Genomic DNA, 14677 nt, shown 5'->3' on the forward strand with positions numbered 1-14677 from the left:
TTCCCTTCCCTTCCCTTCCCTTCCCTTCCCTTCCCTTCCCTTCCCTTCCCTGTCTCAGAGCTGTAGAGCAATGTAGCCCACATAATGCTATGCAACAGGGAAAAATGTAAGGATAGCTGCAGAGCACATCTCTCATGCCAAGTTCACTGATGCTGAATAGAAAAAAAAAATAGGTGTATTGCCTGAGCAACACAAAAACTCTTTATTTTCCTGTGAAAGACATCTCTCTGCAAAGAGCTGCTCTGATGAGTGAAATCAAGGACGTTCCAAAATGATTCATGAGTGTATAGCCTGGCTATAAATGACAATAAGGTGGCTGTGCCTTGACAGGCTGGGATGACAGGCAAAAAGATGAGTTCCTAATGAAATCAAGTTCAAAAGCAAAATTAGAGAAAGCTTTAAGGGCTGATCATTTAACAGAAAAACTTATGCTGTAACTGTATATGGAAGTGCTATGGTGCACAGCCACGTGAATAAACTGGTATCTGTGAAAAAACAGATATGAGCAACAGCCTCGTGAGCACACAGAGGTGAAGGCACAGCAGAAGGACATGGCACTACAAAAGAAGCAAATGTATCTACACAGCAGGTTAGTGGTAGAGGTGAACTGCACTGTGCAAAACAAAAAAGCATGTCCAGCAAGAGGGAAGATGTACATGAAAAACTACATATTAACCCATTCTGCTCAAGTTCACTGCATCTAGACTAGCAGAAAAGCTCAGGTCATACAGTGTGGAAACAGTGACATACATGGTTTGGGTCTACTGGCTTTCTACCATGGGACAAAATAAGGTAAAGACAGTATGATAAGGCATTTAGAATTCCAAATCTTAACAAGTTCCTAAAGAAATTTCCATAACATTCAAAATCTGGACACAAACAGACTTCACCAGTGTTCAGGGAAAAATCTGAACATTAACACTGTGTGAATGAGACTGGGAAATTAAACACTCCTCATTTGCAAAAATACTATGTTAAAATGTAGGTACAGTTAATCATAGGAAAATGTCAGAATCTAGGCCTTTTCTATATAAATGTGTATTTTGCATCAGTACTAGAAAGAAAAATTGTTAAAAAGTGTCCTCATTCATTTGAAATGCTACCAACACAGCAAACTCATATCTACAAGTACTGCTAATAATAACTAGAATAAAAAGAGGCACTTCAACTTACCATGCAATTGTGTATTTTAGAAAATAAAAGAAGTCGTCACTGGGGCAGCTTAGATCACAAAGAACAATAAGGTGCAATTTGACCCTGTATAGAGATATATATAGAGAGAGAGAGAGGGAGAGATGTAAACATCTCCTTTCGAACTATGCAGTAGAAGGATACTGCTGCCTACCCCGTGTAAGAGACCAGCCATAAATTCTTGCACCGGACACATTCCTTGGTCAAACAACTCCAATCAGGTACCAGAACATCATGAAAGACAAGAACAGTCCCAGGCTTTCTCTCAAGGAAGTCATCAAGGCAGTATGCCAAGGAGAAGGTAAAACCAAACACTATCCATCTGCTGCTTCCCAAATCATAGAATAGAATCATAGAATCATAGAATGGCCTGGGTTAAAAAGGACCTCAAAGATCATCTAGTTTCAACCCTACTGCCATGGGCAGGGTCGCCAACCACTAGACCAGGCTGCCCAGAGCCACATCCAGCCTTGCCTTGAATGCCTCCAGGTATGGGGCATCCACTACTTCACTGGGCAACCTGTTCCAGTGTGTCACCACCCTCTGAGTGAAAAACTTCCTCCTAATATCTAACCTAAACCTCCCCTGTCTTAGTTTAAAACCATTCCCCCTTGTCCTATCACTATCAACCCATGTAAACAGTCATTCCCCCTCCTGTTTTTATGCTCCCTTCAAGTATGGGAAGGCCACAGTGAGGTCTCCCCAGAGCCTTCTCTTCACCAAGCTAAACAAGCCCAGTTCCCTCAACCTTTCTTCAAAGGAGAGGTGCTCCAGCCCTCTGATCATCTTAGTCGCCCTCCTCTGGACCCATTCCAAGAGCTCTGCGTCTTTCCCAGGCCTGGACGCAGTACTCCAGATGGGGCCTCACAAGAGCCGAGTAGAGGGGGACAATCACCTCCCTCTCCCTGCTGGCCACACCTTTTTCAATGCAGCCTAGGATATAGTTGGCCTTTTATTCTGCAGGCGCGCACTGCTGGCTCATGACCAGCTTCTCGTCCACCAGGACCCCCAAGTCCTTCTCTGCAGGGCTGCTCTCAAGGAGTTCTTCCCCCAGTCTGTACAAATACCTGGGATTGCCCTGGTCCATGTGCAACACCTTGCACTTGGCCTTGTTGAACCTCATTAGATTCGCATGGGCCCACATCTCCAGCCTGTCCAGGTCCCTTTGCATGGCTTCCCTTCCCTCCAGTGTATCGACTGCATGGCTCAGCTTGGTGTTGTCTGCAAACTTGTTGAGGATGCACTTGATTCCATCATCTACGTCATTGATAAAGATGTTGAAGAGCGCCGGTCCCAAGACCAACCCCTGGTTGTGACCGGTCTCCATCCAGACATAGAACCATTGATCGCAACACAAAGTAAGACCTTATTTGTTCAAGCATTGCACACACATGTAGGCCTGTTCCTCTGTGTCCCACTGTTTCAGAGCAGCAGCCTGGATGTTAGGAGATCATATACATGATCCACAGTGCTCTCAGGAGGTGCCAAACAGAGTAGGAATGATCTCAGAGGCCTTCTCTCTGAGTTCCTCTGAGAGTCAGTCAAAGACGAAAACTTAATCTCTCAGTTGAGTAAGGCATTATTTACACAAATTTCATGTGCTCAGCTCTTATTCTGTTATTCAGAGCTCTGCTGGTGAATGGTATAACTCAGAGAAGGGAAAGGTGTATGGGGCAAAGAACAAATGATGCAGGCCAAAAGAACCACTCTGGTGTGATCATCTTTGAAAAACACGTTAAGAGACTTCTGCTGAGGGGAGGGAGAGTTGAGAGGACAGTGGCTTTGTTGGGGCCTGGCTCTGCAGCAAGCATGGCCCCTCTTGGTGATACCACTCTCCAGGCACAAGCTGGTCCACCAGCCAGCTAGTCCAGAGCAGACCATGAAGACAAATGCCATGGCTAAGTGATGTTGTGAGAAAAAGCCAGCAGCATAGTAATCATTCTCCCTCCTTCCATGTCATGCAGCATTTAATTAAATGTTATTTGTCCTATATTCAAGTGCTATTATACTGTGAATGTGCAGCATCCTGAAACCTAAGGATAATGATGACAAACAGCATCTGTATGTAAATAAGTGGCTTTCCAAAGAGGAACAATAACTTTCTTATGCCTATATAACACAACACAGAATTTGTCTGAAAGTCTGGCATTCTATCATGCTCAGCAGCCTGCAATTCTTTTGGAGTAACTTTCCCCTCCTTTCTGGGATACGAGTATAAATGATATTCCTTGCTTCAGGGCATTTCAACAAGCTCCATACAGATTCAGCATGTAAATTCATTGTAAATGGTATGTCAGCCAAAGCTCATGCTTGGATGTTGCTCTTGATTGCATCTGGCTTTCCTCTCTTCCATGCTAGGATAGGTGACAGAGGAGCATGTACCCCTTGCAAGCCAAGGGGCACACTGTAGAACAGGCTGTCAATTCATTAGGGAGCACAAGTACAAACTTCCAGTGACCTCTAACAGCATCTACAAAAGAAAAGGTTGAACTCAGAGCATTCTCTAGTTTTTGTCATATTTGCATAAGTAACTGGTGTCTTTAATATCATTTAACAAATATCAGTTCATCTTTCTGTCGACACAACCCGAAGAATGAAACCAGTGGAAAGCAGTGGGAATCTTGTAAGAGCCTTCATAATTCTTTCCATCAAATTTAAACAAAAATGAACGAAATAGCACTGAGAATTAGAAGTGGGAAAGCTATGTGAATTAGAACTTGCTTCATGGTGTCATCAGTGAGTATTCTTGCCAATGAAAAAAAAAAAAAGGAGAGAAGAATGCTAACTCAACAGGTCAATATTAACCGTACAAAACATGGTGCTTTTCTCGTTCAGCTGCTTTGGAAGACAATTATCTTCCTCATTTTTACAATTGATTTCCCTACCTAAGATATCTTTTCATTATTTTATATAACAGCAAAATAAAAATCCAGTACACAAAATTGTTGTAGTGCTTGATTGTATGTGTAGCATGGCATGTAATCGAACCGTTTCTGAAACTTCCCTGCCTTCGTCTAAGACTTTATGGTAGTAGGAGATGTAATCTTTGGCCTGATAATTGACCAGAGTCAAATGCAAGTTGTTCAGTGAACAGCATTGCTAATGAAGCCTGGTTTACTGTGGTTTTTTTGTCTATTGTCTGCTAATTCCCTTTTGTGCATTAAAAGTCCACTGTAAAATGTCTCCCACAGGAAAGACCAAGCGGGCTGTGATCCACAAGGTCTCCACTGAGCTACTCATTTTTGCACAAAACTTGTAGGAGTCCAGATAGGTTGGAAATGATTTATTTCTCTTTTCAAATGTTATTGAAATGGGTCAATGGCCTACAAAAGTATTAGGGTTACCAGGATCCACTGAGCAGCGCTTAATCCCTGGATGAGCTCATTGCTGACTACTCCGCACCAGATATTCCGTTTGTGAACTGCACCCTGTTTGCAAGGACTAACACCTAGTCCCTGACCACCCTGACGCATGCACACACCAATATGGTGAGCGGCAAAATGGCGTTTATTGCATCGTTACAAAGTCTTATATATCCTTCCTTATCTCCCTTATCTCTTTGTTCGCTTCGTCTACGCCCACAAGCTCTGGGCAGGGGAGGTCCTATCGCGTCCCATCCCATACCTTCAGTTGCTGCCTACTACAGCTCATTCTTCATTTGCTTTGTCAAATTAATGCTACTGTTAGTAGAAAGTCTGGTACCAGCTGGGATGAAATATGATTAGGCAAAGAGTTGGGTACACTCTGACATATGCACTGATGAGCAGAGAAAGAAGAAACTTCCTCAGCTCTCCTTATCATGGTAGAAACCTGGGAAAACATAAAGGCCATCTGGCTTATTTAAAGGTAAAAAAAAAGCACAAACCAATACAAGACAAGAGAAGGGGAAGAGATGGAAGCATGGTGCTGATCTGTGCTTTGCTAGTAGGAGGGGGTAATGTAAGGTGCTCATACAAGGAAAAACACTAGTTTGGGTCTGGATTTGTCAGGCATCTACGTCCAGAGGGGTCTTTGCTTAATCTTTCCCTTGGGCAAGTTAGCTCTGAGTCACATATATACAGATAAACCATGGGATTATGTGCCATGTAAGTGTGCCAGCTCAGCCCTCAGTGCTGCCCTTTTAACAAAGCACACTGAGGACAGCAATGAAAAAAGAAGAAAAAGGTACTGTGATCAGCACTCTGAAGGTCTAAGTCTGTATGAAAGAGTTAAAGAAATCAATAATGTATTCATGGTATACTGTGTTGGTGAGGGGCCATTGTGTTTACAAACAAATAGAAACTTTTGTGTGGTGGAAATTACTTTACACTGAGTTGTTTTGTGCTGTTTGTTTTTTTTTAATACAGAGAATCTGAAGCTTCTGTTAGCTTGAACAACAGGGCACGAATGCTAAGTATCTCATTTATTAGTTTTTCACACACTAGTCTATGCCCCAAAATCCTCAAAGGTAAGTATAGGGTAGGATGTCTAAACTCTGAGAATTCAGACATTTATTTCAGCATTCCAAAATATTTATGCTGAAATCCACTTGTCCTGTTGATGTCCTTGAAAGTAGGTGAGGAAGTAACAGGACTATATTTCCAGACTTTAAGTTCCCTTTCTTTCTTTTCTCAAAGAGTGACATTTTTAATGTACTTATGAACAGGAGAGCCTGAGCAATCTCCTCCTGAAAGTCTGAATTATTTGTTTTGAATTTAAGTTTCCTCCTCACAGAGGAAAACAATCCTAGGAAAATATATTTATTTAGTTGAAAGGCAGCACAAAAACGATTTGACATTTACAGCAGCTTTGGTAAAGTACTGAAATCTCCAAATAGAGAAACTTTTGTTTTGTGTTGCATTTACACAGCTCTTATAAACCACCACCACAGTGAGAGAAGCTCCAGTGTCCCACAGTGTTATGTTCTCAGCCTGTGGGCAGGTTGCCAGCTATTGCTCACATTGATTTCAGTTAGATAACGCATTAAGGTTGCTTATTGTACCAGCGCCTTATTTCTGGTCTCACATGGATGCTGCCTAGCTATTACATTTACCATAATTTGCTCCTGAAAAGTAAAGATTTTATTCTGCCTAGAATAAAACCGGTGGTGCATGACTCAAGCTAAACTTGAGCAGGAAGAGCCTTACTAGTAGGAAACAGCATAAAGTAGATGATGATGGATAGTTGAATTCTGTCAGGTAAGCTGACAATAACAGACTAAGAGGGCTTCTTGCTTGCGGTATTAAGACCCGAACAGAAGTCATAATGCTGCTGCCTTACAGTGCAACTACAGCTGAAACATATTCTTAAGTTGAACATATTATTATATTTGATACAGGTTGGTGTTTTTAAAGAGTATTGACCCTCCACTCTGCTTTCTCCTCCGTCCTACCCATTTTCTTTGGCGCTTGCTCTATTTTTCCCTCTCCCTACTTTGCAGCTACTTTCTTCTTAGTGTGTTTTCTACCATAAACCACAGAACAGATGTAATCAGAGTCTTTCTTCTATTTATCTATTTTATATGTTTAAAAATTCAACCATACTTCACTTAGTATTCCTGTTAAAGACTTCCTTACAGTAGAAAGCACAAGTTACAAGCTGCTTAAGCCACAGGGAAAGTTCACAGTCCATAACCATCCTGTGCTACTGTGCTGGAACTGTATGCTGTGTTCTCTGAAGATATTTTATATTGTAACAATCTCACTGGGTTGCAGCATATAGTTTTGAAATAATTTCAGGCTCTTCCTTGCAGATATGAGTGCTATAAAACAAAATACTTTTCTACAATTTAGATACTATGAAAGGTTGTAAATAATGGTGGGTCCCATCCCCGAAGTATAAATCTAGATCTTATTCAAATGTTTTGGTTCCATTCACTGAAAATAGATATTCATCACGGTAGTATAGAATTTAACAGAGATTTTCCTTCTCCTGTGAATGTTTTAATTTAAGCTGTGGACTTAGATGTATTTTTCCATTAATTACAGAATTTCTCTAAGATTCTTGTCTGCCTTATGTTCTACTGAGAATAGCATATCTAATTAGCAGCCAATTGCAGGACAAAAGCGGCTCCCCTGTGCACAAGTTCCTCTGGAGGCACAGTCTGATCTGCTGCATTTTCATTCTGTTGACAAGAGAATCACCCAGCTTTGCTCCTGCATCACAGATTGCATTTGTTACGCTGGCAGCCAAAGAAAACATTTAAGGTGTAAATGGAGATGTTTAACTGAAAAACTACTAACATAATAATTATGGAACTTTGTGTCACCACTTAGGCAATTATTTATCAAAAGATGTTTGTTCCATATGTTTCCTGAGAGACAATACTGCATTTTGTACTAACCAGTCTAGCAAGAAATCCTGCAGAAAAGGTCTTCCTGGCACTTGGGACTAACAGTTCTGCTCCATTCAGAGCTGGCACTGTCAGGATGGGGAAGTAGAGATGGGCTGCTGCTGAGACCTTTTAAGAGGTTCATCCTGCATCACATTATCTGTCACAGCATGGCCACTTCCATTTAGAGTCCATTTTGTAGAAGGTGACACCTAGACCTGGATCCTGCAGCTTTTTTTCCCCTGCTAATGAGCCAAGAAATTTATTAAAAACAAACAAAACAAAAACAAAAGCAAAAACAAACAAACAAACAACAACAAAAAAAAACAGAGCCTGGTCTATTATGGGAAGCTGCAGTGCTCCTTGCCCAAAGGAATCTGAGTGTAGGCACTGGAATTTTGCCCATGTGGTCATAAACAATAGACAGAATGCAACCTGCTAAGCACCTAGAAAAGCAAACATATCCTGCTTGAAACACCAAAAGAAAAATAAATATACTGGCACATGTGCTTTTGCATTCTCAGGTGTGATATGCATTGTTTTGTTTTGTTTTGTTTCAGTGAGGTGGTCGAGCCTGTTTTTGGCAGAACAGGAGCGGGGTCAAGGAGGCCTGCTGCTCAGCACAAGGCTTGGCCTTGTTGTCATGTTGGTAACAATTCTAGACTCCTGCTTTCTCCTGTTTGAAAACAAATACTTTGCTAGGTAGGTAAAAACTGAGACTGCAAGCTTCTTAAACGCGAATGTGTATTTTCGTGGAAAAATAGAAGGAAGAGAGCAGATACCTGCCCATGGGAATCCAGGAACAGGTTATGCCAGTCTCTTCTGATAACAGCTCAGGGGACACTCTTGGTGACATAACCTGCACACAAAATGTTGTCTGCCATGAGGGAAAGCTCAGCTGAACTCTTGCGTTCATGTGCAGTACCATTGGTATAGAAACTGAGTGGATGATCCCACCTGATTTTATTGAGTAAAACAAGATGAACTGAAAAAAAAAGGAAAGCACTGCCTAAAAGGTTGAAATGCTTATGATTATCCCAGTAGGCATAATGTAATAATAATATTGCTTAGCAGAAATACTTTTCCTTTTAATGCTAGCAAAACAGCTGTCAAATCCTTCATGGCATCTTACACAAACACTTACAAAAATGTCAATAAAAAGAAAAGACCGTGAAGAAAATAGGAAAATTCACATGTAGAGTAGGGCTTGTGTTGCAGGTGGAGAAGCCAGAAGGATATGAGGTGAGGGGGAACACTAAGTAGCTGGGGCTGCTGAGGAGTAGATGCCTATGGAGAGAATGCAGTGGGACTGTGGCTGATGGAGAAGATGCTGTGGGAGAAGGTCTGGTGTACAGATGCAAAAACCCCTGTTGTGGAAGATGCAGCCAGAGGAATTGCTGCTGGCTATACTTGGATGGGAAAAACTGGACTTCTCAAGCTAAAGATGTGTCCTCAAGAATGGTGAGTTCGGAGGGGAATGATGTACTCCTTTTTATGTGATTGCTACAGCTTTTAATAGGGTGATCTAATATTAGTGTCACAAGCAACATTAAATAAGAATTCTGACAAGCTTACAACACTGCCTGCTACTAGTCTGCTAATGGTTTTGAAGGACAATAACATTCTTGTTTCAGGCTAAAATCTTCACAAAGACCTCATCAAGACATTTTAGAAAAACAAAAAGGTGGTGGTGGGAACTGATACGGATCAGGATATTCTGTGGGATTCAGAAAAATGGGCGAAGCTCCTTTAGTTCAGAGCAGCCCTGTGTTGGGTCCTAAGAGAATCTGTTGCTGCTACAGCTGCTGCTGTTTCTCCATCTGCACCTTTTTGGTTTCAAACATGACAGGAAGAACTAGAGTAAAGGAAGAGATTATCCCAATCCACAGAGCTGCCCTAGAGAATCTGTATGTTTTCCTGTCATTCTTTTGTGATTTTTGTTGTTGGTATTCCACATCATAACATCATGTAAAGCACTGGCAGTTAAAGAGTTAATTCCCTGGTTACTGCAAACTGCCTTTTTTGGTGTGTGGCCCTCCTAGGGGGAGGGGAGGAGGTGCACGCCCCAGGGGTCTTTGCGTTGGGGGGGGTGGTGAAGCTGCCTGGGAGACTTGGGGTCTCTTCCTTCCTGCCCAGCAAAGCACGTGGTCCTCCTGCAGTTTACCATGTAAGACTCTCAGTTTGTAAACTCTCTCTGTTATGATTTTACTGGCCTCAATTTCGATATATTTAGTAAAATTAGTTGTTGTTCCTCAGATTGGTGCCGCTGTTTTGTTTTAGATCCGCCTACGAGTTCCCTACCTTTCCCCTCTTCCCTTTGTTTTCCCCAGGGTGTGGGTCCGCGGCTTCCCTGCCACTTTAGCTGCTGGACCGCTCAGGGCTGGCCCCTACCCACTGACAATTTTTTTTTTTCTTTTCTCTTCTTTTTTTTCTGGGCCTGTCCCCCTTGTCACGGACGCAGATCCTTAGATAATAACGTGACATTTCTGTGCTTTTGCCAGTGACAGGTCAAAGGTGGTGTCGACTGCTGAGTGGACGGTCTCGAGGAAGATCTTGGTCAGCTCCCACAGCTGCTCTGCCAGCATCTTGTCCAGCTCCTTGTTGTCATTATCATCCTCCAACTCGTCCTCCAGATCCTTGGCCTTGCTCACACCACCCTTGGGCAGCAGTTCCTCTAGGGACAGGGATACAGCGGCAGCTATCATCACCACCACCAGGGACCAATGGTGTTCCCTGATGGATCACAAGCTGAGAAGGAAAAATAGAGATGCTTGTGGGAAAGGCAAGCTGAGCAGAAAAGTGTTGCACAGCTAAAAAGATATTACATTGTTCCCCAGGGCTGTTCCTTTATCAAAGAGAGATGGTAGGCCTATATGTCATTAGAGTGAGGATTCACTGCATGTTACTGAAAGTGGAGGTAGATGTAGGAAGTAGCATAGCTCTTGACTTTTCAGAATCAAGGAGGCAGCAAACAACAAAGATGCCCTGGGCCAAGCTTAAGGTAAATGAGCACACTTTTGCACCAGCAAAGCAAAAAGCAAAACTGAAACAGTCTTCTTGTTATGGTGACACATTCAAAAGAATTTAGAGCTAATGGTAATTACACAGAAATTGGATCTGAACATGCTGGACACAAGGAACATTCAGAAGAAAAATGCTGAGCTGTATTTAGCGCAATCACATACTGACAAACTCATTTCTGAATTCTTCAAATCTAGGTCTGTGGGATGTGTATTGCAAAAGCCTGGCAAAAAGCACCTACCTGGGTAAATTATAAAAACAGAGCAATATTTCACAGTGGAATTTGCAAAAAGGACTGCAGTGACTACAGGTACTCCAAAGACTCATGGCAGTATAGGGATCTATGGGTGCAGTAAAGTCAATGTAAATCCTAAATTTATTACTTTGCAAAAATTGTGGAGAGCTTAAGAAACTATGTTCACTTTCTATGTCTTGGTAGTGAGTACTGGAGCTGGAGCTGAATGTATTTCTAAGAATGAATGTACAAGAAGCACTGTTTCAAGGTGAGAAATTATGGTAAAGCACAGTTGAGTGTGTTTGCTGTATATCTAAGAAGAATGGGTTGATAACTTCCAGGACTGAAATTTCCTGCCTAGTGTTTAATGGCATTGGAGTAAAGAAAAAATAATAGTGAGATGTTTATGAAACTGAGAAGGAGGTCTGTGTTCTCTCCCACCTCAGAAAAATATAAAGTGGGTGTGGGTAGAAAAGGAAAATGGGATTTCTGAAACATGGTGCTATTGTAGAGAAGAGAAAGCAAGTGTACTGAGTGGTGGCTATGGGGAATTATTTCTGATGTGCATTACAAACCAATCTGTCCTGTAAAATTAGGTGAAGTAGTATCAGTTAAGAGTTGCTGGAGCAGCTGCATTTGGATGAAGGTCTGCAGTACAGCTTTGTAGTGTGTCAGACACTTGTAAGTCAGGACATATTTAAACTGGCCTCACGTAAGATGACAAAACTCTTTGTACAGGCTCTGAGATGGGCATTGTGCAAATGTGATAGGAATCCATCAGTTCCAGACTACTCTGCCAAAGGGTTGCATGTACGGTGCTGGAAGTACGGTGCTGGAAGATTTGATTTACTGTAGGTAGACTCAGCCTTGCAGTCTGGAACTCCTTTAGTTTTTCTACACAGAGTAGACAGTGAGGATACATGACAGAAAAGGAGGAGAGAGGCAGTAGGAAGGAATGGCAGTGCAGATACTGAGATGGGTGACATATTTAGTAGTGGAGGAAAGGAGAGATAAGAAAGGTAGTTTAATAGTTGCTTGCAAACAAAGTCAAAGGCTAGTCACAGAATATGTGCTCTGACATTAATGAAAAATGGTTATAAGGTTTTGTAAGCTGCAAGAGAGAACCAGCAGGTTGTACTGAAAACTAATGTGTGGATGCTACCTTTTACTTCAATGCAGAATTGGATGAAGGTAATGATTCCTGGGAGCATCAACATCAATAAAGAAGCAGAAATGAGTGATAGAGAGCAGATTATCATCTGACCAGGTACCGCACGGTTCTTCTTTAAGGCAAAGCTGTGGGGTTTTGCACACAGGAATGGTTTGTTCTGAAAGAGGACCATCAGCAAATGCTGTGTTAAGCCCAGGATTACTCATTCTGCCTTTGCACTGGGGTAGCAGTCCTTCTGCCAGATGAATGATTTGCAGAGATACTTCATGGTCTGGATTTGTGAGGATGATCTGAGTTTAAAAAAAATAGCTGAGGGGAAAAAGATGGCTATTTTTAACCCAGATCAGTTCATTATTCATGCTTAGCTGGACAGCCTTATAGAATCAGCGAGGCACCAGTGGGAGGGCTGCATGTTGCTGGGCGGGGCATGGTCTCAGCCAACTCAAGCCAGGGCTGTGGGACTGGGTTTTAGCCGCAGCTGTGAGCTCAGCTACTGGGAACATGGCAGGTCTCACTCTGCTCAGGGCTTTATTTTTGCATGTGTTGGAAGTCATCTATTTGGATTTGAACAGACAAAGATTAACTGTGTCATGGTATTATCTGAGGGTATGCATCCGTGACAAGGGGGACAGGCCCGAAGGAAAAAAAACGAGCAAGGAGGAAGAAAAAAAAAAAAAAATGCTGGCAGTTAGGGGCCGGCCCCGGGCGGTCCGGCGGCTAAAGCGGCAGGGAAGCCGCGGACCGCACCCTGGGGAAACAAAGGGAAGAGGGGAAAAGCAGGGGACTCGTAGGTGGATCTAACACAAAAAAACAGCAGCACCAATCTGAGGAGGAACAACTAATTTTACTAAATATATCAAAATGAGGCTAGTAGAATTATAATAGAGAGTTTACAGGCTGAAAATCTTACACAGTAAACTGCAGGAGGACCACGTGCTTTCTCCGCCAGGCAGGAAGGAACAGACCCCGTGTCTCCCCGGCGGCTTCACCCCACTCCCCTCCAATGCAAAGACCCCTGGGGAGTGCACCTCCTCCCCTCCCCCTCAGAGGGCCACACCAAAAAAGGCAGTTTGCAGTAACCAGGGAATTAACTCTTTAACTGCCCATACCTTACATGATGTAATGATGTGCAATACCGACAAGAAAAATCACAAAACCATAACAAACTGTTAAAGGCTACTGCTTTTCCGGGAAGAGTATCCCTATTCTATTTTTTATTTTTAAGATTCTTAGGTTGGGTAAAATTGCCTGTCTCTGCCGGGAAGAGAAAAAAATGTGCATGCTACCACTGAGGCAGTACCTAAGGCATGCTGAGGTGCAGCATGGCCAAGGCTGGCCATCTAGCTGGGGAACAAGCTTCAGAGCAGGGCCTGAAGTACGTAAAATACTTTATCCTCTCCTATTCTTGCTGTCTTTTATCTTGGGAGATTACTGAACTGAGTGCTTGCCTTTTCATAATGAGGCCAAAGTACACTGGAATTATCTTCAGGCATCAGTTAATAAACAGCAGAATAAGGGGAGAAGAGCTGGCTGAGTGCAATCCACAGTGGTCCTTGCCGTCAGATCTGCAGAGAGCAGCAGCCTGCTTCTGTGCTGGCAGGGGGAGAAGAGCATCGGACAGAAGGGTACACCTGCCCTGGTTTTGGTAGCTCAGCCCCATGCCTGGTCCAATTAAACGAAATTGCCTGGCTCTATTATCTTCTGTGCTCTTGGAAAGCATGTATCTAAACTGCTGTTAGGCTATGGCTGCTAATGAAACTGAGCTACACAGTGGCATGGCTAATTTACCCTCTGCTGTGTATAGGAGAGTGGAGGTGTATGTGCTGTGTATAGGATGGCGGGCCACATAAAAATCCCACAACCTTCTGTATAATTTTATGATTCTATGTAAGAGAAAGCCATTAACTCTGACACTAACACATTAGTGGCTATAGCGAGTGGTTATGCAGTTACCACTGACCAGCTCAGCTGGATGTTGGAACAACAGAAGTGAAACTGTTACTTACTTTCTGTTCTTTTTATCACAGAATTTCAAAATGGCTGAGTCTGGCAGGGACCTCTGGGTCCATCTGGTCCAACCCCTACTCAAACAAGGACACCCAGAGCAGGCTGAACAGTCCCAGCTCTCATCATTGTTTCACACAGAACTTGTTGCACTGCTATCAATAGGGTTGTCCAACACTTTCCTTTGTAAGAAGCTGTTTTCAGCTGCTTGTAAAAATTCCTAAATATTTGGGCTGTAATTTTCCACACCAGATACCTGGTTCAACCTAACTAGTTTTGGAAAATTTCCAAGCATTCTGGTTTGAAGGCATTTTTTGAGGCATTACTTAAAGAATAAGCATTATTTTGACCTTGCTAAAGTTCTAACATATTTCTAATAGTTGGAAGTGAGAACATAGTATTTGCTGTCCCCATGGTGATCCACCAAGATTTGGCAATACTATAAACCTACAGAAAAAGTCCTCAGTCCAGGAGTCCTTGGTACAAGAGAGAGATGGACCTGTTGGATTGTATCTAGAAAGACACAAAAATGATCCAAGGGATAGAATACATCCCCTAAGAGGACAGGCTGCGAGAGCTGGGGCTATTCAGCCTGGAAAATAGAAAGCTCCATGGAGACCTGATAGCAGCCTTTCAGTATCTAAAGGGGGGCTGTATGGGAACTGCTGAGTTATGGCCTGAACCACTCATTGAGCACCTGGAGGAAAGACCCAGTCAGCCCTGGGAGCACAGCTGAAGGCAATTC

The sequence above is a fragment of the Numida meleagris genome, chromosome 2 (assembly GCF_002078875.1).
Source record: "Numida meleagris isolate 19003 breed g44 Domestic line chromosome 2, NumMel1.0, whole genome shotgun sequence".
NCBI classification, from domain to species: domain Eukaryota; kingdom Metazoa; phylum Chordata; class Aves; order Galliformes; family Numididae; genus Numida; species Numida meleagris.